Source organism: Mirounga angustirostris, unplaced genomic scaffold (assembly GCF_029215605.1).
Source record: "Mirounga angustirostris isolate CCGP_5_RB_7025 unplaced genomic scaffold, mMirAng1.0.hap1 SCAF_14, whole genome shotgun sequence".
In the NCBI taxonomy this organism is placed as follows: Eukaryota; Metazoa; Chordata; class Mammalia; order Carnivora; family Phocidae; genus Mirounga; species Mirounga angustirostris.
The window spans coordinates 94,468,108-94,491,096 of NW_026991722.1; the positions used below are offsets into that span (position 1 = coordinate 94,468,108).

The 22,989-nt window shown below is 38.1% G+C and overlaps 1 long non-coding RNA gene across 1 annotated transcript; it reads left to right on the forward strand.

The window, feature by feature from the left end:
* The first annotated feature begins 1,074 nt into the window (after window positions 1-1,074).
* LOC135362590 (uncharacterized) lies at window positions 1,075-17,266 on the forward strand. Its single transcript, XR_010407470.1, has 6 exons — window positions 1,075-2,529; window positions 3,022-3,246; window positions 4,232-4,322; window positions 4,523-4,602; window positions 4,881-5,041; window positions 15,550-17,266. It is a non-coding gene; the product is annotated as an uncharacterized LOC135362590 (long non-coding RNA).
* The last annotated feature ends 5,723 nt before the right edge of the window (window positions 17,267-22,989 follow it).

The following is a 22,989-nucleotide window of genomic DNA, read 5'->3' on the forward strand; positions in this document are numbered from 1 at the left end:
ACAAAGGTAAAATGAGATCACTGTACAAAAGCATTTTGTAAATGAAATGTTATCTAAGTAATTCATTCATTCTTTGGATATTATCTTGAAATTGAAAAAAATATATATCTATAAGGAAATTTTCTCTGTTTATCACCACTACCTTCTACCCTTACTGGAAAACATTTTCATGAGCTATTTGGTTCAGAGTTAAAAAGAGAGTGGCAAGGAGAATAATTATTCAACCATAATTGATGTCAAGCAAAGTGGGAAAATCTCTTAATTTATTGGAGTCTAAATGTCCTTGGTTATGAAACCCAAATGATAAAATGCAGTGTTTTGTAAACTCTAGTGCTTAATACAAATGTATTTATTTTAATTCCTCTCTTAATCACTAGAACCCATTTCTCTAATTTTTTTTTGCTGCTGATATATTTTTGCTCTAATAAGTTTGAAAGAATTAAAATGCATTATTCCTGGATTCAGATACCTCCTTGGGAATTTGGTAAGAATACAGCGTATAATACACACAACATACAAAATAGATGTTAATTAGAAAATTATGTTATCAGTAAGGTGTCTAGTCAACAGTAGACTATTAGTAATTAATATTTGGGATATTTAAAGTCATATCCAGATTTTCAACTGCACACGGTACTGCTGCCCCCGACGTCTGCATAGTTCAAAGGTCAACTGTACATTGAACTATATCTGCATTTCCTTCTGATAAAACACCTCAGTTGGTTTGCTCCAACCCTAACCATTTATCTCATGAGCTTACATCTCACCCTTATCTCACCTTTTGCCTTGGGAACTTCAGCTCCATTCCCATTTAAGCCAAAAACAATATCTAATTTTCCATCCATTAAGGTAATGTCTTGTGATTCAAAACATACTTCAAGATTCTCCTTGCTGAGAAAGCTTGTTTCAAGGTCCCTGGAAGAGTCATGAGGATGCATTTGATTAATAATTGTAACTCTTCATATTCACAGAATGCCTCAATTAAAGAGTGCTTCTTCATATGTACATGACCTCATTGATTTTTCATTTATATAAGGAAGAAAGTAACATCTGTAATGAAGCTTTTTTACATGCATCCTTTCATCTGTTATAAAAGAATACCACCAATGTTTAAAAGAGGTGAAGTCCAGTATTTCTTGGCTAAGAAGCAGGACAGCTCAGATAGTACCCATTTCTATCAAAACCCAGGGCTCTTACTTTCAAGATTTTCTTTGGTTTGCTGCAGGTTGAGTATGGGGATATGCCTAGCTATGTCTGTTTGTTACTTATTCTGCTCTGTGTTCTCTGAGCTTCCTGGCTCTGTAATCCGGTACTTTTCATTATGTTTGGAAAGTTCTTGGTCATTGTTACTTCAAATATTCTTTCCCCACCATCTTCTCTTCTCCTTCCAATATTCTCATTACATGTATGTTATGCTTTTTGAAATTGTCCCACAGTTCTTGAAGGCTCTGTTATGTTTTTCCACTCTTTTTGTCTTTGCATTTTGGTTTGGAGAGTTGTTATTGACCTATCTTCAAGCTCAGTGACCCTTTCCTTGGCTGTGCCCTGTCTACTAATGAGCCCATCAGAGGCATTCTTCATTTTTGTTAGTGTTTTTGATTTCTAGCATTTCCTTCTGATTCTTTCTTAGAGCTTCTGTCTCTCTGCCTATATTACCCATCTGTTCTTGTATACTGTCTACTTTCTCCATTAGGATCTTTAACATATTAAACACTTATTTTAAGTTCCCTGTCTAATAATTCCAACATATGTATAATTTCTGAGTCTAGTTCTGAGGATTGTTTTTTTCTCTTCAGACTGTTTTTTGTTGTTGTTGTTGTTTTTGTCTTTTGTCATGTCTTGTAATCTTTTTGCTGAAAGTCACACGTGTTGTATGAGGTAATAAGAACTACGGTCAACAGACATTTAGTATGAAAATCTATGGTCATCTGGCTGGGAGTTTCGCTATTTAGCATTTACAGTGTTCTAGGTGCCGGAGGCCTCCAATTCTTCCAGCGCCCCCGTTTTTTTCTCTGCTTTTGACTCTGGCCTCCCTAAGTACTATTCCTCAGGGAGAGGGCAGGTCAGCTCTCTGAGATGGACTCCACTGTTATCATACTGGAGTCCTTTGATGTGGTGATAATGTATAGAGGAGGAGAAGCATTCTACAATCTCATGAACCAATCTCATTCTCTTAATGGGTCTGTGTCACGGAGCTGGGACTGTCACAAGCATTTCCTCTATTGGTATTTTCCCCCTGCCCCTACTCTTTTTTGAGTGCAGCATTCCCAATCTTTTCCCTTGGAACCGTGATCCATGTTGATTATGCTTTGTTTTTATCATATAATGAAGTACACAGGAAGTTCAGAGTCTACTGTTATGGGAGAAATGTCTTTTCCCTAGCTTGGATATCGCTCTAGTCAAGTCTTTTCTGATGGGGCAAAGGCTTTTGTTATGGACATATTTCACAAAGATTACTCTTCCCTTCCTCCCAGAGCCATGAGTGGATCTCTCACATCTTCATCTTGAGAACCTGTGAGTTTCCTGAAGGTAAAGTCCATGAAAGAATGTCCCCCCACCCCCACCCAAGACTGTGGCTCTCGATGGCTTCTCACTCATGTGAATCCACGCTCAGCTCTGAGCAATTCATCAAAGTTACCATTTGAGTGTTTCTACCAGTGTTTGGCTCCAGTGGCTTTTGCTCCAAGTCAGCAGACCTAGCCTTTGTCTCTCCAGATTTGGGGTTGACAGTTTGCCTTGCAACTTCAATTCCCTCATGAGTCCAAGAAATGTCATTGATTTTCCAAGAAAGAGTTCAGCTTCTTCTTGTAAAGATAGAATGATTTCCAAGCTTGTTATGTGTCAGAGCTGAAACCAGAAGTTCTAAATCTTTCCCTTTACCTGAGAGCCTTCACCAGATTCTAAGAAAGAAAAAGCAAAGTCTCCAAAATAATCCGGCATCTACTCATTGCTAATTTGTGTCTTAGCAAAGAGGAAGGGAATGCTAACATATTAATTTCTTTATCTGCCTGTCCTTTATAGAGGAAGAAGGCCAGCCAGAAAGTCACTGAAATAGTTTGGGGGCAAAAAAACTTAGGTGTACCACATTAAAAGAGGACAACAATCCATCCAGCCCAGTATCCCATCTGACTGTGTTGTGGGGGAGCAGACCAACAGAGATGAAAACAAATGTAGTGATGGATCTATTGTCCACCAAATCATGAGAACCCTTAAAATCACAACATCATAGCATGTCAGAACTAGAAGGTGGGTAGAAACTGCTCCTTTATGCTGTTGTTTAAATCCTGTAGACTTTCATAGAGGTGTAAAATGTCTTAAAAATATAGCACTAGTGATAATGGGAAAAAGAAGGAAGGCAACATCCACTTCTCTTCTTTCTATCTTATCATCAAGTCATTTGTGAACACATCATAAAACTATGTATATCATAAATCTGCTGTCACCTCCATCAGCTCTCCATTCCATCTGAGTCAGTGTCAGAGAAAGAAATGAGGAAGACGTTTATGCTCTTCTTGCTCATTGGTTCAAATGGTGAGGAAGACTGTATCAAGACAGACAGAGGGATGAGGCAACAGCAAGAATAATAACCCTAAGGCCACAAGTGTGTCATAAGAAAATATTTTTGCTAGACTTCAGATTCCCCAACATGAGTCATCTGAGGATAGTCCTGGAAGTGGTATTTTTGTTTTGTTTGTCTGGAATGTTATATAACTTGTTGTATGGTTGGTTGTCTTAGTCTTAGATGTCAGAATAGGAAGCAACCAAAAGTCAATCTTGTTTAACATTCTTCAGGCTATGCTTGAATCTTTTGGTTTGCCCGGGTCCAGGTGACCTCTCCTGAGGCCCCAGGTCCACAGGGCTCATTAATCCCCAACCAACTTACTTTATGTTCCAGAGCACTGGTTGTTACAAAGTTCTCTCTCTTGCTGAACCCAATTCTATTTTCTTGTAAATCCATGAATTGATCTTAATTATTGCACAAAATAAATATCTTTGACAATTGAGCTATTAGCCCACATATGAATTTTGTAGTTACTGGACACAGTATTTCTGAGACAAAATCTTGGATGAAATTCAACAATTCTTTCTTTCATTTTCAGGTATGTCAAAATAGATGAATCAAAATGCCTAGCCTCAGTGATTTAAGGAGTTCACTAAACTGACCTATAAATAAAGCAGCTGAAAGAAGTTTGGAACATAACACATAGAAATGTATTTATTTTTCTCCAAGGAGTGAATGAGCCCATGTCCCTGAGGGGCCCAGAGGGCAGGAATCTGCCCTCAGTTTGTGCAGATTAAAGACCACTTTCTCATCTAGAGTGGTAAGTGAGTGTTAATTGGAGGGAAGCGGTGAGTTACATTAAAGGAAGCATTTCCAATTCCAACTATTAAGATACACATGAAAATTGGCAGCTGTGGGTATATAAAGTGAGAGCATACTAGAGTAAATATTACAGAGAGAATGCCACATTCAGTCATGATAGGTGAGACAAATGAGTTCTTAGAATATTCTCTTTTTCAGAAAGACACTGGACCTTGAATTGGAAGAACTTGAAAAAATTAAAAGGCATGGAGACCTTATTGTCCTGAATGTGGTTTCAGGTAGGTGATTTGTTCTAATCTCAGCCAAAGTCTGAGCCCATTGCAGAGAAGGCAGCATGCTGGTGGCAGAAGGAGGGACATGGAGAGAGGAAGGCATGGAAAACATTGATCCAAGCGAAAATGGCCCTGGGAAGAAAGGCAGAGGTGTTTTTGTTTGTTTGTTTGTTTTATTATTTTTTTATTAATCTTTTATTTGAGTAGTTGTTACACAATGTCACATTGGCTTCAGTTGTACAACATACTGATTCAACTTCTTTATATGTTATGCTCACCACAAGTGTAGCCACCATCTGCACCCTACAACACTGGAGGTTCTTGATTTCCTCCAGTTGGGAACAACTGTGAGCATGGACAGCAGCAGTGACAGAATGGGCTCCAGCTCCTGAATCAGCAGGCAGCACGGAGGGAATGGCTTGTAATCTCAGCACCTGAGCTCTGTGTAAGTACAAAATGCAAACACCAGCTGAGCACCAAGTGATCAGATAACCACATGTACAAAGGAAGAGACAATGGCCAATTTATAATGCAATGTCATTAACTAAGAGAATTCAGAACCCGCAGGAGGATCTTGCTCTGGCACATTCCCAGAATCTAAGTTGATTGATTTTTTTTTAACTTTTATTTATTTATTTATTTATTTATTTATTTATTTATTTATTTATTTATTTTTAATTTTTTTATTCTTATGTTAATCCCCATGCATCATTAGTTTTAGATGAAGTGTTCCATGATTCATTGTTTGTGCATAACACCCAGTGCTCCATGGAGAATGTGCCCTCCTCAATACCCACCACCAGGCTAACCCATCCTCCCACCCCCCTCCCCTCTAGAACCCTCAGTTTGTTTTTCAGAGTCCATCGTCTCTCATGGTTCGTCTACCCCTCCGATTTCCCCCGCTTCATTCTTCCCCTCCCGCTACCTTCTTCTTCTTCTTTTTTTTTTTCTTAACATATATTGCAGTATTTGTTTCAGAGGTACAGATCTGAGATTCAACAGTCTTGCACAATTCACAGCGCTTACCACATGAGTCATTTTGTTTAATGTATTATATGTGGTATGGGTAATAATGTCTTAATGATGATTCAAATTCAAACTTACTTGTCATAAAGAAAGATCATGTTTGAAGAAAATAATGATTAGGGGGCCACAGGTAGTAATTACTTTGAGAAAAAGTGATGCTTCCATCTGTAAAATCTTCCATCCTTATAGAAATTTATCTGACATAGCCCCATAGCATTTCCTTAAGCTTACTTTTGATTGGACAAAGCTAAAGTAGGCTTTCTTTACTGATTCATTTGTTTTAATAAATTGGCATCTAAAAAATTCATAAGCAACCTGTAACAAAACCTAACTGAATTTTTGTTGAGCTGTTTTTATTTATTTTTAAAAATTATTTATTTATTTATTTTATTATGTTACGTTAATCACCATACATTACATCATTAGTTTTTGATGTAGTGTTCCATGATTCATTGTTTGCGTATAATACCCAGTGCTCCATTCAGTACGTGCCTGCTTTAATACCCATCACAGGACTAACCCATCCCCCCAACCCCCCTCCTCTCTAGAACTCTCAGTTTGTTTCTCAGAGTCTATAGTCTCTCATGGTTCATCCCCCCTTTGATTTCCACCCCCTTCATTTTTCCCTCCCTGCTATCTTCTTCTTCTTCTTCTTCTTTTTTAACATATAATGTATTGTTCCAGAGGTACAGGTCTGTGATTCAACAGTCTTACACAATTCACAGTGCTCACCATAGCACATACCCTCCCTAATGCCTATCACCCAGCCACCCCATCCCTCCCACCCCCCACCACTCCAGCAACGCTTGGTTTGTTTCCTAAGATTAAGAATATCTCATATCAGTGAGATCATATGATACACGTCTTTCTCTGATTGACTTATTTCACTCAGCATAATATCCTCCAGTTCCATCCATGTCGTTGCAAATGGCATTATTTCATTCCTTTTGATGGCTGCATAATATTCCATTATATATATATATATATATATATATCTCACATCTTCTTTATCCATTCATCTGTTGATGGACATCTTGGCTCTTTCCATAGTTTGGCTATTGTGCACATTGCTTGTTGAGCTCTTTTTAAAATAAGATTCCTCTATCTTAGGATTCTCAACACCAGCTTACCTCCTTTATAGACAGACCAAAAAAAGGAAAGTTCTTGGTGCTTTACTTTGAGGAAAAATGTCTTAATTTTGAATATGTAAGAAAAAGAGTGTAATGCATATTTTATCTTATTGCATATACATACAGCTATTACTTGGGTTTCTTTGTGAACTTCACAGCTGGAGTTACAGACTGATGATCATTTCATGTACCATCCTAATATCCATGGCAGTTATTCAAATGAGTTATTTAACTGACAAATATATTCAGACTTTAGAATAGGTTATGTGTTCATTCTCTTAGTGTTCAAGGGTAATGCAAAGCTCAATGCCAATTAGTCTAGAAGTTTCTTGGAGGGGTGAACAGGGGCAGGAACTACTCTTGTTTCTCACAAGGCTGAGCTTATTGTGAGACTTTAAATGAAAAACAAAATAGGGGCACCTGGGTACTCAGTCAGTTAAACATCTGGCTGTTGATTTTGGCTCAGGTCACAATCTCAGGGTTGTGAGATTGAGCTCTGCATCAACTCCATCCAACATGGAGTCTGCTTGAGAAACTCTCTCCCTCTCCCTCTGCCCCTCCCCCCTCACTAAAATCTTAGAAAGAAATAAAAACAAAATAATGGGTTGTAGAAAATGAATCTCTAATTTCTATTTTTAAGATTTTATTCGAGAGAGAGCGAGCACGAGTGAGAGAGCACAAGCAGGGGGAGTGGCAGAGGGAGAGGGAGAAATGGGTTCCCACTGAACAGGGAGCCCAATGTGGGGCTTTATCTCAGGACCGTGGATCATGACCTGAGCTGAAGGCAGCTGCTTAACTGTTTGAGCCACCCAGGCACCCCTAATCTCTAATTTCTAACCTAGTTATTGAGCAAATTATTTGAGGTTTATTGGTCTCTCCTTACCCAACGTTGATATAGTAGTTACTTAATTATACCACCATCATAAACAAAAGCAATCATTTATGGTATGCTTTTCTAAATTAAAAAGCACAAGGCAATACCCCCCACCCTAAACACACACATGCACACACACACACACACACATTCCAAATAGCAGCTATCTGAATCTGAATCTCTCCACATATCCTTCAAAGAGCACACAGGACAATGAGGATTTCAAGAGTCACCTATAAACCTTATCTACAACAAAACAAGGAGACAAAGAATAATATAAACTGTAAATGTAATTGGGAAAAGCATTCTGAACAGCGAGCCAGGCTCAGCATCCAGGCGGCAGCAAGGGTTAAATGTCAGAGAAAGATCGCAGCGTGGTGTGGCAGTGGTGGAGGACGAAAACATTTCCTCACCCTCTTAGGGTGCTGGCTGCATCGGAAAATTAATTTGACAGAGGCAGCTTAACAGGAGAAATGTGTACACATTTCTTTGATATAAGTTTGAAATCACAGAGCAGCCTTCAAAAGAAATGAAAAGCCAAGGAAACAGAGCTGTGTATTTTTATTTTAGGTCTGAGGAAGACTGGATGGTCATGGAGGAATATGATAGGTTAAGGAGAATGAAGTTAAGTGTAGTAAATGGGTGTCCTTTTGTCTTGGGAGATAATGATGTTCCTTTCCTTTGGGTACCCTCCAGGTACACGGAGAGCACCTCTCATGTGAAGACTCTGTGACCTGTTTCAGAGACGAGGGGTGAGGGGTGTGGAGGTCAGAGTGACCTTCCTGCTTCTGCCTGTTTCTCAAAGTCCCTCAGCTTAAAATATGCAATAGGCCAGTATGCCATATTTGGGGGTAGTATGTCCTGAACTTTCCCCATCATAGTGGTGGAATGAGAAGGCACCTCCAGGAGAAGAAGGGCCTCTCTCTCCTTTTTTTTTTTTTTTAAGATTTTATTTATTTATTCATGAGAGACAGAGAGAGAGAGAGAGAGAGAGGCAGAGGGAGAAGCAGGCTCCCAAGGAGCAGGGAGCCTGATGTGGGACTCGATCCCAGGACTCTGGGATCATGACCTGAGCCAAAGGCAGACGCTTAACCATCTGAGCCACCCAGGCGCCCCATGGAGGGCCTCTCTTGAGTAGGCCGATGTTGAGACTAGGTCTGAGACCTTGGGGATCAAAGCCCTGGCTAATGTGGGATTAAAATGCCTCTGGCCTTCCCCTTGCTTGTGCTCTCTCTCGCTCTCTCTCAAATAAATAAATAAAATCTAGAAGAAGGAGAAGCAGCTTAAAATTCATCAGCCTGGAGGTGTTAGTCTTCCGGGGAAGAGGGAGCCAACAGGGAGGCCCGAGAGGGAAGGAAAGAAATGTAGCAAAAGGCTATGTTATTGGAAGAAAAGAATATTTCTTATCACAGGGCACTTTGATGACCCTACAAATTAGAAGACAATGATGAAGCAGACCCCACTTCCAAAGGGGGAAAAAAAAAGAAAGAAAAGAAAAATACTTAAACATTATAAGAAATGGGCTAAAACGAAAGTGAGGAAGAGTATAAGACACTGCAGAAAAACACTTAATAGATTTGAATAATAAGGAAGATACTCCTTGTTCAGGGATACAACAGTACAACATTATAAACCTGCCCATTCTTCTGAATCAACATACAAACTGAATACAATCAAAATAAAAATACCAATGAGTTTGGTTTATTTTTCCCTTGGGCTAGACATTTGATTCTAAAATGTATATAGATTCTTAAAAAATATGGCATAATAGCCAAGGAAACTCTGAAAAGAAAGTAAAGGGGTCTTCACCCTATGAAATATTATAATATTCCATCAAGCTTCTGCAGGTAAGCAATGTGGAAATGTTCCTTGAGCAGACAGACCAGTGGAACAGAGTAGAAAGTCCAGAAATAGATTCAACTATATGGAACATTTGTATGTGATAAAGGATGCATCTCAAATCATTGGGAAAATCTTGAACTTTCTCATAAATTGTGTTAAGACACCTAGATTCATTGATGAGAAAGTAAAATTGGATTTATACTTCACATAAGAAGAAACCCCAAATGATCAGTGATCTAAAGGTAACATTGAAACCATGTAAATGTTCTATTTGGAACATAATCTTGGAGGGAAGAAAAATTCAAAATCCAGATACCATAAAAGATTGATAAAATCAACTCTGTGTATGGGTGTGAGCATGTGTTTCAATGTAGCGAATAGAACAGAATTAACCATCAAAGCTAAAATAAAATAACATGCTTTTCACCTGAAGAATCTTTTTGTTAACCAAAATGTTTTACCTATTTTCAGGTGAGTAAAAACAGGGCAATATCCAGATGGAACTTCGTGAAATTTATAAATCTCAGCGCAAAAAGCACATCCTCAAGTATTCAGGCAGAAAAAGTCAATTTACTTAAAATAAAGAAAAATAATCTTTGTCTCAGACTTTTCCATGGTAATGAACATCAGATAGAAACAAGAGTGCCATTTACAGAGATTTAAAGCAGAAAGGTTGTAACCAGGATTCTAGACTAAACAAGTTTTCCTTAATCTGTAAAAGCAAAAAGAAATAGTCAAGGCTTTAAAAAGTAGTTCATTTCTGTGCTGCGCCCTTCCTTAACAACAAAACAAAACGACAAACTTCCCATGCTGAATATGTATTGCATCAAAGCAAAGCAAAAAACTTGAGAATGTGGAAATTACAGCAGGTAAGTTAGATAACATTCAGATATTTTTTTAAAAATTGTAATAATTGGGCGCCTGGGTGGCTCAGATGGTTAAGTGTCTGTCTTCAGCTCAGGTCATGATCCCAGGATCCTGGGATGGAGTCCAGCATCAGGCACCCTGCTCAGCGGGGAGCCTGCTTCTCCCTCTCCTGCTCCCCCTGCTTGTGTGCTCTCTCTCTCTCTCTGTGTCAAATAAATAAAATCTTTAAAAATAAATAAATAAATAAATAAATATTGTAATAATTATTTTAAAAAGTTGAAGACATAGTGCATATATTTTTTGGAAGGTTTTTTTTTTTTTATTTTGTTTTATGATGTTATGTTAGTCACCATACATTACATCTAGTTTTTGATGTCGTGCTCCACGATTCATTGTTTGCGTATAACACCCAGTGCTCCATTCAAATATGTGCCCTCCTTAATACCCATCACCAGGATAACCCATCCCCCCACACCCCTCCCCTCTAAAACCCTCAGTTTGTTTCTCAGAGTCCATAGTCTCTCGTGGTTTGTCTCCCCCTCTGATTCCCCCAGCTTCATTTTTCCCTTCCTACTATCTTCTTTTTTTTCTTTTAACATATAATGTATTATTTGTTTCAGAGGTACAGGTCTGTGATTCATCAGTCTTAACACAATTCACAGTGCTCACCATAGCACATACCCTCCCCAGTGTCTATCACCCTGCCACCCCATCCCTCCCACCCCCCACCACTTCAGCAGCCCTCAATTTGTTTCCTGAGATTAAGATTTCCTCATATCAGTGAGATCATATGATACTTGTCTTTCTCTGATTTACTTATTTTGCTTAGCATAATACCCTTTAGTTCCATCCACATCATTGCAAATGGCAAGATTTTGCATTTTTTGATGGCTGCATAATATTCCATTGTGTATATATACCACATCTTCTTTATCCATTCATCTGCTGATGGACATCTTGACTCTCTCCATAGTTTGGCTATTGTGGACATTGGGGTAGTGCATATATTTTTTAAATGTTCCTAAAAGTGAAAGGGACCTCTGTCTCTCTACCCCCTCTCACACACACACCTTTAAATTCCAGATTATTGGCAACCAAAATTAAGAATTAGATGGAGGAAAAGAGCAAGAAATACGAAGCTGCTAATTTTCTAATTTTACATCAAGAAGTATCAGTAGAAACTTTCTTTGGCAATAGTAATGAAATCAATATTGTTGCAAGTGCATGTTTTAAGATTCAAAGAAACTTATCAGATAATTAAAAGTATATGTATACACCATTCTAATTGTTAGAGATTAAAAAACATTAAAAATAATCAATTTATTTAAAAAAGAGAGAAAACAAGAACAAAAGCGCAGGCCAACAAGAAAACAAAGATAAAAAATGTCAAATCCAATTGGCACCAAAATTTGATTTCCTCACCTATAATGTGGGTTACTTAAAACCTAATTTATAGGTTAATCTTGGGGATGAATAGGATAATGCTCAAAAAGTACTTAGCAGTGCCTGGCTCACAAAGTTCAGTGCTCTTGCTGCTGCTGATTATTACTATTATTACTATTAATCATCATCATTAACAATTATATATATGTATATATATATATATATATATCACCTACAAAAATAAATTTAAATGGATGTAATTTGATAAACTATTTTAATCTTTTTTATTAAAAGAAAAAGATTAATGCTATAAGTAAAATAAGAGAATTGAAAGTTAAAGCATGTGAAAAGATATATCAAAGAAACACAAACCAAAGAAAGCACAACAATGGAGAATCCAAGGTGAAGAGGCATGGAACATTGCAAAGATGATCATTTTATATGCACAAGGGAAAAATCACAGTGAAGATAAAATTGTCATGAAATTTAATGCATTAAAAGTGTATCTCTAAAATAAATAACATAAAAACATTTGGAAATGCAAGAAATAAGGGAATTTTAAACATGTTATCCTCAATAATCATAAATCAAAAGACCAAAATAGAAAGTCTATAGAGGATTTTAATGATGCAATTAATAAGATCTAATTAATATATATTAAACATTTTACCTTACAAAGATTTTGATGTGGAAATTTTTTCAGTGCAATAAGAATGGTTTTATTAAAGCATGGGGATAGGACCCATGGGCAGAAAGAGCTGGTCTGGACTTGTGTGGGGTGACTGATTATATACTTTCAAGTTGGGAGGGGGTCAGGGATATAGCATAAGTCTCTAAGGACTTTTGGAAGCAAGGTTTCCAGGACCCTGAGGGAGCTAGCTATCGTTGGGAAAAGGTCATGTATTATTGTCTAATAAAGCCTTAGTCATGAGGCCCTTGAGATGTATATCAGTGGGCCATATGTTTGGAGGATGATTGCTAACAAAGATCTTGGGGGGTAGAGATAAAAGAAGTTTCCAAAGGAATTGTTAATATGTTAAGGAAGACTTACAGAATTTTGGGGGTTGAGACAATGTTAAACTAAGATTACCTTTTGCCTTTAAGAAAGTGTCAACACTGAAGCAGCTGAGGTCTCAGAGGAAAGTCACTCTGCTTGTTTCAAGGACTAGTTAATGGGCTGTGGTAAGGAAATTTAATTTTTTCCTTTTGCCTTTGTTACCCACATCGGATGAAATATACCCTTCTAAGTTTTTGGAAAATATTAACTGAATCACATATTTCATATAGTTTATAAGATTTTCATAATATTTGATTTGTACATGACAGTCTCTCACAACAATGCGATAAAAATAAAAACTAATGCTGGTAAAACATTTAAAAGAATCCAATCACTTGAGACTAAAAAGCAAACTTTTCAAACATTAGCTCACTAGGAAATGAAAGTTACTAACTATAAACCATTTATAAATAACCTGACAAACCCTATGTTAAAATTATGTGCCAAGACAATTCAATGGAGGAAAGAATAGTCTTTTTAACAAATGGTGCTGGGACAACTAGATGTCCACATGAAAAAGAATAAAGTTGAAGTCTTCTCGCATATTACATACAAAACATAGTCAATGTGGATCGGCACCAAAATGGAGGAGCTAAAACTATAAAACTTGCAGAAGAAAACCTAAGTGTAAATTTTCATGACTTTGGATTTGGCAACGATTGCTTAGATGGGACACCAAAAGCATAAGCAACAACAACAGAAGATAGATAAACTGGGCATGATCAAAATGAAACACTTTTGTGCTTCTAAGCACACCATCAAGAAAGTGGGGGGAAAACTCCCACAGAATGGGAGAAAATTTTGCATATACTATATCTTATAAGGGACTTGTATCTGGAATGGATAAAGAAAATTACACACACACACACACACACATGCATGCATGATGGTATGTTATTTGGCCACAAAAAAAAGAAGGAAATCCTGACATTTGCAACAACATAGATGGACCTTGAGGGAATTTGCTCAGTGAAGTAAGTCAGACAGAGAAAGACAAGTACCCCATGATTTCATATATATATATATATATATATCAACCCCTTATGTAGTACACCTAAGACTAATGCAATGTTATATGTCAATCATATCTCATTAAAAAATTATCATTGAAGGGTACCAAAATATGCCACCCCAAAATATACCCCTTTAGCATAGGGACTATTTTGAACTAAAGGCCATTGAGAACAAGCAGACACAGGAAAAGCTCTAAAAACAGGGTACAGGTTTGTCTTTTGTAAAGGAAATCTACATTTGTAGAGGTGGGTCTCTCTCCTGTATCTGGAAGAGGTGGACACTTAAGAACAAAGAAGGCACCAACTTAAATGTACAGAACAAGTCTTACTAAGCAACTCTTGTTTACCATACTTCTCCTGGCCACTTTCCCACAAATTGCCTCCCTGACCAGAAAATTCCCAAACCCCTTTTCTGTATTTAAGCCCAAGATCTAACCACCTCTTTGGGTACTGAGTGCTCCCACATGCCCTTAAACTTCTGTGTGTTCTCATGTTCATCTGCCTGTGGCTAGTCTAATGCACAAGCCCCTGCTGGAGAACCTAGAATGGGTAGAGGAGGAGAATTTTCTCCCTTACATCAGGAAAGGGGAAAGCTGCTGAGTTCATAGATTAATAAATCTGAAAGCTAGTTATATAAATAAGAGAAACTCAACAACAGACATGCATTCACTTTTAATTTTTACTATTTTGATTAAATAAATTTGATTCAAATAAAGATACACAAATGTGGGAGTAAAAACATGACGTGAGTACAGACTCAGAGGAAACTATACAAGTAAGGATAACCTTAAAATACATATTCAATAAATAAATTTGATATTTTTATGAAAAGCATCATTTTCTGGCCAAGTATAAATTATAAAACTTTACTTAAAAAGAAGCAGAAAACCTGAATAATCCAATGACTATGCACGCTACTGAAAGGATTTTTCAGAAACTTTTAAACCACTTCAAAATTTTTCAAGGTCAAGTGGTTTCATACAAAATAATTTCTACTGTATATAATAGAGCACAGATGCCTAATCTATAGTTTTATTTAAATCTCAATTTATTTTCATGAACTTATATTAACTTGGTACCAGTGCTTGAGAAAGACAGCACCAAAACCACTCAACTTAAAAAAAAATAGCATATGAGACACTCTCACTTATGAATATAGGTGCAAAAATTCTAAATGAAATTTCAACAAATCAATTTCAGTGCTAAATAAAAATGAGAACATACCACACGATCAAACAGAATTATTCCAGGAATGTAAGGACAACTCTGCACTAGGAAATCTATCAATTTAATGTATCAGATCTGCAGTTGAAGGAAAATCTACACAATTATTTCTACTGAAAATGCATTAAAAATGATGATACTTTTTAAAAAAAATTAATAGGCTTTATTTTTTAGAACTGTTTTAGGTATGCCCCCCCCAAAAAAAAATTAGTGAAAAATACAGAGCTTCCATATACTCTCTCTTCTTGCAGTCTCCTCTACAATTAACATCTTACATTAGGGTGGTACATTTGTTACAAGTGATGAGCCAATGTTGATACATTGTTATTAACTCAAGTCCATAGTTCACATTAGGATTCACTCCTGGTGTTGTACCTTCTATGGGTGTGAACAAATGTATAATGCCCCCTATCCACCATTATAGCACCCTACAGAAGATTTCACTGTCCTAAAACTCCCCTGTGCTCCACTTATTCATCTTTCCCTCCTCCCAAGCCCCTGATCCATTGACTATCTTCATAGTTTTGAATTTTCCAGGAAGCAGAATATGCGGCCCCAAAAATATGACTGAAGGACTCCAGGACATGCCACCCTAACATATGCTGCTTTGGTACACTGATTACTTTGACCTGAAAGCACTGGAAAACAGCAGATGCAGGAGGACTCTGATCTCCCTCATCTGCCTTAAGTCAGACCCTCCAAAAGGAACTAGGTCATCATCAATCCCCTCCTGGGAGTGTCTTCAGCAAGGAAGATGGATTCTTAGTACAGGAGATGAGACTAAAAGTCGGCATCGCATCCAGACACACTCTGTCCCAAACTGTCAGACTCCCCATCGAGTCTTCTGAGGGCCCCTTCTGCTTTCCTAAAACCATTTTCTCTCCCCTAAGAAGCCTGCAACTTCCCTTTTCCTTATTAAGATGGCATTTATTCCTGAGTTCTAAGCCACCTCAGACAGTTAGTCATTTTCCCCCATGAAACTTCCACGTATACATGAGACAGAAATGTTAATAAACTTCTTTTTGTTCTTCTCTTGTTAGTCTGTCTTTTATTACAGGAGTCTTAGCTAAGAACTCAGAAGGTAGAGGGAAAATTATTTTTCCTTCCCTACAGTAGGACTCATAGAGTATGTAGCTTTTCAGATTGGTGTTTTTTACTTAGCAACATGTATTTAAGGTTCTTCTATGTCTTTTCATGGTTTATAGTTTTGTGGGGGTTTTTGCAGTTTTAAATAAGCTGCTGTTATGAATAAACATTCACGTGGAGGTTTCGGTCTGAATGTAGATTTTTCAACTCATTTCGGTAAATACCAAGGAGCATGATTACTAGGTCATATAGTAAAAGCATATTTAATTTTGAAAGAAACCATCAAACCAACTCCCAAAGTCACTCTACAATTCTGTACTCACACAAGAAATGAATAGGAGTTTCTTTTGCTCCATAGCCCACATCTGGTGTTGCCAGTGTCCTGCATTTTGGCCATTCTAGTAGGTGTATAGTGCTATCTCCTTGTTTTAATTTGCAATTCCATAATCATGTTGAGCATCTTTTTTCACATGCTTATTTGCCATCTGTATATCTTATTTGGTAAAGTATCTGTTCAGCTCTTCTGCCTATTTTTAAATTGTTTGTTTTCTTATGTTAACTTTTAAGAGTTCGTTGTATATTTTAGATACCAGTCCTCTATCTAATATGTACCTTGAAAAAACTTTCCTTTGAAAGAGGCTTGTTTGCTCATTCCCCTAGGAGTGTCATTTGTAGAACAGAAGTTTCTAATTTTAATGGAATGCACTTATTAATTTTTTCTTTTACTGATTGTGCTTTTAGATCTAAGAAGTCATAGCCCCTGGCTGCCTTAGTTGGTAGAGCATGAGACTCTTGCTCTTGGTTGTGAGTTCAAGCCCCATGTTGGGTGTAGAAATTACTTAAAAATAGATCTAAGACGTCATTGCTAAACCCAAGGTCATCTAGGTTTTTCTCCTATATTAGCTTCTTGGAGTTTTATAAAATATGTTTTTTAATTAGAAAAAATAGAGACTCTGAATAAGTCAAGGTCCCCACCAGATTATTTAATCGAGACTTTAGTGAAGGGACAACTTGAAACAAGCTTGGCAAAGCTAAGGAAACATACAAGGGGTGGTGAGACACCTAAAGATAGCACCCATGGTAAGCTATTACCACTCCTAGGGCAGATAGGGAAAGGGAAGAGGTAGGGCTGGCACCTAAGCAATGGTAAAGGGGCTATTACTGGGGACTCAACTACTACTAAAGATTTCACTTTGGGGCAGGGAGAGAGCCAAGGAAGAACTCTTCTCCTTCCCTTCCAATGTCATGTCAGTGACCCTAGTTGGCCAAACCCAATAGAAGGCAGCCAGCAAATGAGGCTAGGGAGTACAGTCTCCAGAAGTTGCCCTCGTGAAGCACAGAGCTGAGCAGAGACAGGTGGGAAGTCCATGTGGGAGAGGGCACATGAAGAATAAGGACCATGAGCTCTTTGCATGACAGAAAAAATACATGAGTCACACTTTGACTATTATGGACCAAGGTTCAAAGCTGAACTTTATGACCAAGGTGAGTGAACACCTCCATTTCTTTATGTTTAACTGGGAATAACAATAACCCTGCATTATAAATACTGAGATGACTATATTAAATGTCTACTATATAAAGTATTGATGAGTACCCAATATATACTAGCAACTGCTGCAACTATTACTACTATTACTAGGGTAGTCATTTTGATTGGAGGGAGAGGAGAAACAGGCAGCAAAACCAGAAATGTAAGCATTATCTCTTAATAGAAGACATACATGAAATTAACAGCCAAAGCCATACCTGGCAATGAGATATTAACATGCCCCACCAAAACCAAGAACCAGGGAGGGATGTTTTCTATCACTATTATCATCTAATGTTCTAGAATTTTAGCCAACACAGCAAAATATGTAACACTGGAAAGAGAAGACATTTACCTTTTTATTACTTTTAGGTAATGATGATTCTCTATCTAGAAAGATCCCAACACCCAAATTTTATAATTAAGTGGCTAGACACATAATGAATTTATAAAGCATAAATGGCTTTTCTAAAATTAAGAAAAAAAGTTATTATATTTAATGGAAATAAATTCCCTTTTATAATAGTAACACAAAATATGAAGCACCCAAATGGACTTATAAAGAATTTTGCAAACAATGTGAAGAGAGCCAAAAAATCTGATAGCTACATGAAAAAAGGAATGTAGTAAATGAAAATCATTCACTTACAGGGTTAATGCAATTGCATTTAAATTCCCAGTGGGATTTATTCTGAAACATGTTCAAGTAAAATTAAGATTCATCTAGAAGAAGAAATTCATGAGTAGAGCTGAGAAAAGATAAAATAGAAACAAAATAGAAAAAGATTGACTTGTGATATTTGTTGTACTAGATGTAAAAACATAGTTTAATATTAATATATTTAAAACAGGTGGTGGTGGTGGCACAGAATAGAATACTAACAGGGATGAAGTAGAAATTCCAGAAGCAGAATAAGTACGTTAACATGATAAACTTAAATATGTATTCTGATACATGACCCCCAAGTAAATACCAGGTGGATTAAAGATCTAAATGTTGACAATCAGCCTTGATAAAAATCCTGGAAGAATATTTGTGTATCTCAGAATGGGAAAGGGCTTTAGGAGAATAAAAGCAATACAAAATAGTCACCCTGGGCGACCTTGGGTCAAATCTGCGGCCACACCTTTCTCAGGGATTGCTGAATGCCATTTCCTTCTAGATGCTGAAGGGGGTGGAGTTGCCCTGAGATGCACAGCGGGAGGGCGGCAATGGTGTGCAACATGCCTATTACACGCTTCTCATCATCATCATCATCGCAAACGATATGAAGCTTTGTAGAGCAGGTACGATGTGCCAGACGTTGCATTAGACATTGAGCATGCCTCAGTTTATTAGAGTCTTACAACCAAAATATGAAGTAGGTGCTTTTGTTGTTATTAGTATCTATTTTATAGATAAAGAGACGCTTACAGTGATAAATGATTTGCTCAAAATGGTAAGAGCAGGTGGTAGAGTCTACTGGCTTTCAAAGCTTATGCTCCGAGTTATGAAGCAGTACACTATTGTACTGCATCTCTCTGAGCCTTGATTTCCTCATCTATAAAATGGGATCTACATGGCAAGGCTGTCTTCAGATAGACAGGAAACATATGCAATGCATTTATCACAGTAAGTGGCATATAAAGAAACAAAACATAGGAATTAAAAATAACAAAGAGCAATGACAAGAATACACATATCTAGATAAATATTGATTGTATAAATAACATCACTTTGTGAGATCAAAAATAGAAAATTAAAGTAGCAAAAAAAATAGCACTTTAATAAGTCAAGAATACCTGTTGTACTCTCTAGGGAAAATAACCCCCCTGCAAATTTTTAAGTATAATTAACAAGCTAAAAGAAGAAGTGAAATTATAAATTATTAAAAAATCCAAAAAATCTTAAGAAAGGACAGAAAATATAGAATAGTCAGGGCAAATATAAAACAAATAGCAAGGTGGTAGATTTAAGCCTAAATTACAGTATATTTAAACAGACGAAGTATTCCAATTGAAATATAAAGTTCCTCAGACCAGATAATAAAATAAAACAAAGTTGAACATGCTCTTTATAAGAGATATACCTTATATATAAGTATAGCAACAAGTAAAGGATGGGGAAAATATTATGCACACCAGAAGTTACAAAGTCCGAGATAAAAGTAGTTCATTTCAGAGCAATAAAAGTTTCCACTTTAAGATAAAATGATCTTAAATTTGTTTGCACCTAATAACATAACCTCCAAATGTGTAAAGTAAAAAAGGATAAGTCAACAAAAAGAAAAAAAAATCCAGTAATGGTGGAAGACTATGTAAGTCAGGGTTCTTCAGAGAAACAGAACTAAAAGGATATATATATTGAGAGATTTATTTTAAGGTTTTGGCTCACATGACTGTGGAGCTGGCAAGTCCAAAATCTGCAGGGGAGGCTGGCAGGCTGAAACTCAGGCAGGAGCTGATGTTGCAGTTTTGAGGCAGAATTTTTTCTCCTCAGGGGAAACCTCAGTTTCTGCTCTTAAGACCTTCTACTGATTGGGTGAGGCCCACCCACATTCTTGAGGGTAATCTTTACTTAAAGTCAACTAACTGTGTTAGTCACTTCTACAAAATACCTTGACAGCAACACCTAGATTATTGTTTAATTGAATAATGAGGTACTATGCCCTATCCAAGTAGACACAGAAAATCAATATTCATGCAGATTTTACACAATTTAAAATGTAAATTGTATTTCTATTTTTTAAAAAAGAACAGTGAACAAAAGTAAACCAAGGGGTTGGTAATTGTTGCAGATTGGATCCCCCGGGAAGCAGAGTCTGAGCTAGAGATTAGCACGCAGGACTTCTCAGGGACTGTCTTGGTATCCACAGCTGTGGAAGGGAGAGGGAGGAAGCAGGATTTGGGAAGGGGCAGAGCTGAGACACAATTCAGCATCATCTGTAACCTCGGCCAACCCTCCCAGGAGATCAAAAGATGGGATGACCTTTCAGAACTGTGCTGAGCTGGGGCAACAAGCCTGGCTTTTATGCATCCCAAATCAAGTGAGCACTGGAGGCAGGGCATTGTGGAAGGAGGATGTCTCCCCAGGTGAGGCAGCTCTTCAGCTGAGGCCACTCGGAAGGGGGCTGACAGGTGAGGGCTGTGTGCAGCAGAGCTCTGGGTGCTGTGGCAATGAGTCCTTCAATCCTGACGGGACCTGGGCCACACATCACTGGATGTGTGTTTAGAGTCATGTTTGGATTCCTAACATGCTTAACTTCTTTGTCATGGGCATGATGTCACACCCATTATTTTAAACACATAGAAGAAGGGTGTGGGTACCACCTGATGGGGTCATAAAGGAAACTGATCTCTCCCCCTTACCATGCTATGTAAGTGGTGGCCCTTCTCAAAAGGCTGAAAGAGTTTACAACTCCAAGAAGAACCCTGGCTGGGGTTCCAGAGACTCCAGTGTGTCACTGACTCATCTCAGTCAGTCCCCTAGGTCTTGAATATGGAGTAGACATGTTCTTCTATCAGCCAGGGATCTCACTTTGGGCCACTGATCACCTGTGGGAATATCCTTGCCTCAGGTTCTGAAGGGGCGACGGCCAGCATTCCCCTGGATCTGAGGGGGAACTACGGAGAACAAGAATGGATCAGTTGTTAAGATAATGTGGCGGATGATCTCTTATGTTTCCTTAGCTCCATGAAGAAGCTTGGACCCACCTCTTTTACTGTGAGGAAAGGCTTCATTCATTCAGCATGGCATTTGTTGAGCACCTGCTCTGAGAGTATGCTTTCCCACCTTGTCAAAGACAGTGCACAACTCCTTAGAATGTTGTTTCCTTTAGTCATTGGTTATGAGTAACTCACAGTCTTTCATTATAATGCTTCCTTGGAAACTCATCATGGGAGATATAGACTGGCTCATATATTTCCCAGACAGAAGTTTGGCTACCAGCAGGGAATTCTAAACAAGTGAAGGCTGCAGATGATGAATGCACAGCATGATGATGGTTGAATTAAAAAAAAAAAAAAATATATATATATATATATATATATATATATATATATACATATATATATGCATGGTACTAAAATGTCCATGAAACATTTTGTTTAAGCACAGATGCCAAGTCATTGTCTTTATAGGGTTCTTATTCTTAAACAATTTAGAATACTTTGTCCTTTAGGATGCATGCTGGGCAACCATATCATGATTGAGTGACTTATTGTACTTTTAATGATTTTCCTTCTCCTAAGAAAATGCATAGATACTATATTAGAACAGGACCAATAAGATCCATCTATGTTTCTATCTATGTATCTATCTAGATATCTAGATATCTAGAAAGAGAGAGAGGAGAGAGATTAATTATAAAGCATTGGCTCACATGATGATGGAGGCTGAGAAGTCCCACAGTGTTGTTTGCAATCTGAGACCTCAGGAAAGCCAAAGAGCCAGCGGCATAGATTCCAGGCTGAGTCTGAAGACCTGAGAACCAGGAGCACCAAGGTTGGGAGGAGATCAATTTCCCAGCAGTCAGGCTGAGAGCAAATTCAACCTTCCTCTGCCGGTTTGTACTATGCAGGCCCTCACTGGGGAGGGCACCTACTTTACCCAATCGTCCAATTCAAATGCTCCTCTTTTCCAGAAACACCTTCACAGACACATCCAGAAGAGTGTTTAATCCGATATCCGGGCACCCCTTGGCTTCACAGATACAAATTGAAGTTAAATAATTATAATACAAACTTTGGGTAAAATGTATTTTACAACGTGTTATGAAGTAGGTTTAGGGGCGTCAGATAAAAAACAGAGTAACGCTGTGTTGGGTGTCCTGTGTTGGTTCCTCCAGATCTCTTTCCACCCTTTGCCACCATGTTTGGAGCCCCAGGAGACTGAGCTCTATGAAGAGCACCCACTGGACCCCTTTGTCTATGGCTTTCTGTGGGATTTGGCCCGTGGAAGTCCCAGAGAAAGCTGGGGACACGATGGCTGGGGGTATTTATGTTCCTTCAGGCCTTGCGTTGGCAGCGGCCACATTCCTGTGCTAATGGCCACTGTCTCCCAGTCAGCCGTCTCTGTGGGTTCTGGCATCCTCTCTCCCTGCAGTCCCCTCACCCTAGGGGAGCCATGGCTTGCCTGTGGCTGCTGCCTATTGAGGACGCTTCCACATCCATTGTTGGTCTCCCGTAGCTGTGCCCACATCTTGGTGAGCAGAACCCTCATGAGCTCTGCTCAGTTACTGGTTTGAGTGCACCATCTGATTCCTGCCAGCATTCTAAAGAAGCATTTCTCAGGGCGCCTGGGTGGTGCAGTCGGTCAAGTGTCTGACTCTTGGTTTTGGCTCAGGTTGTGATCTCACAGTCGTGAGATAGAGCCCTGCAGG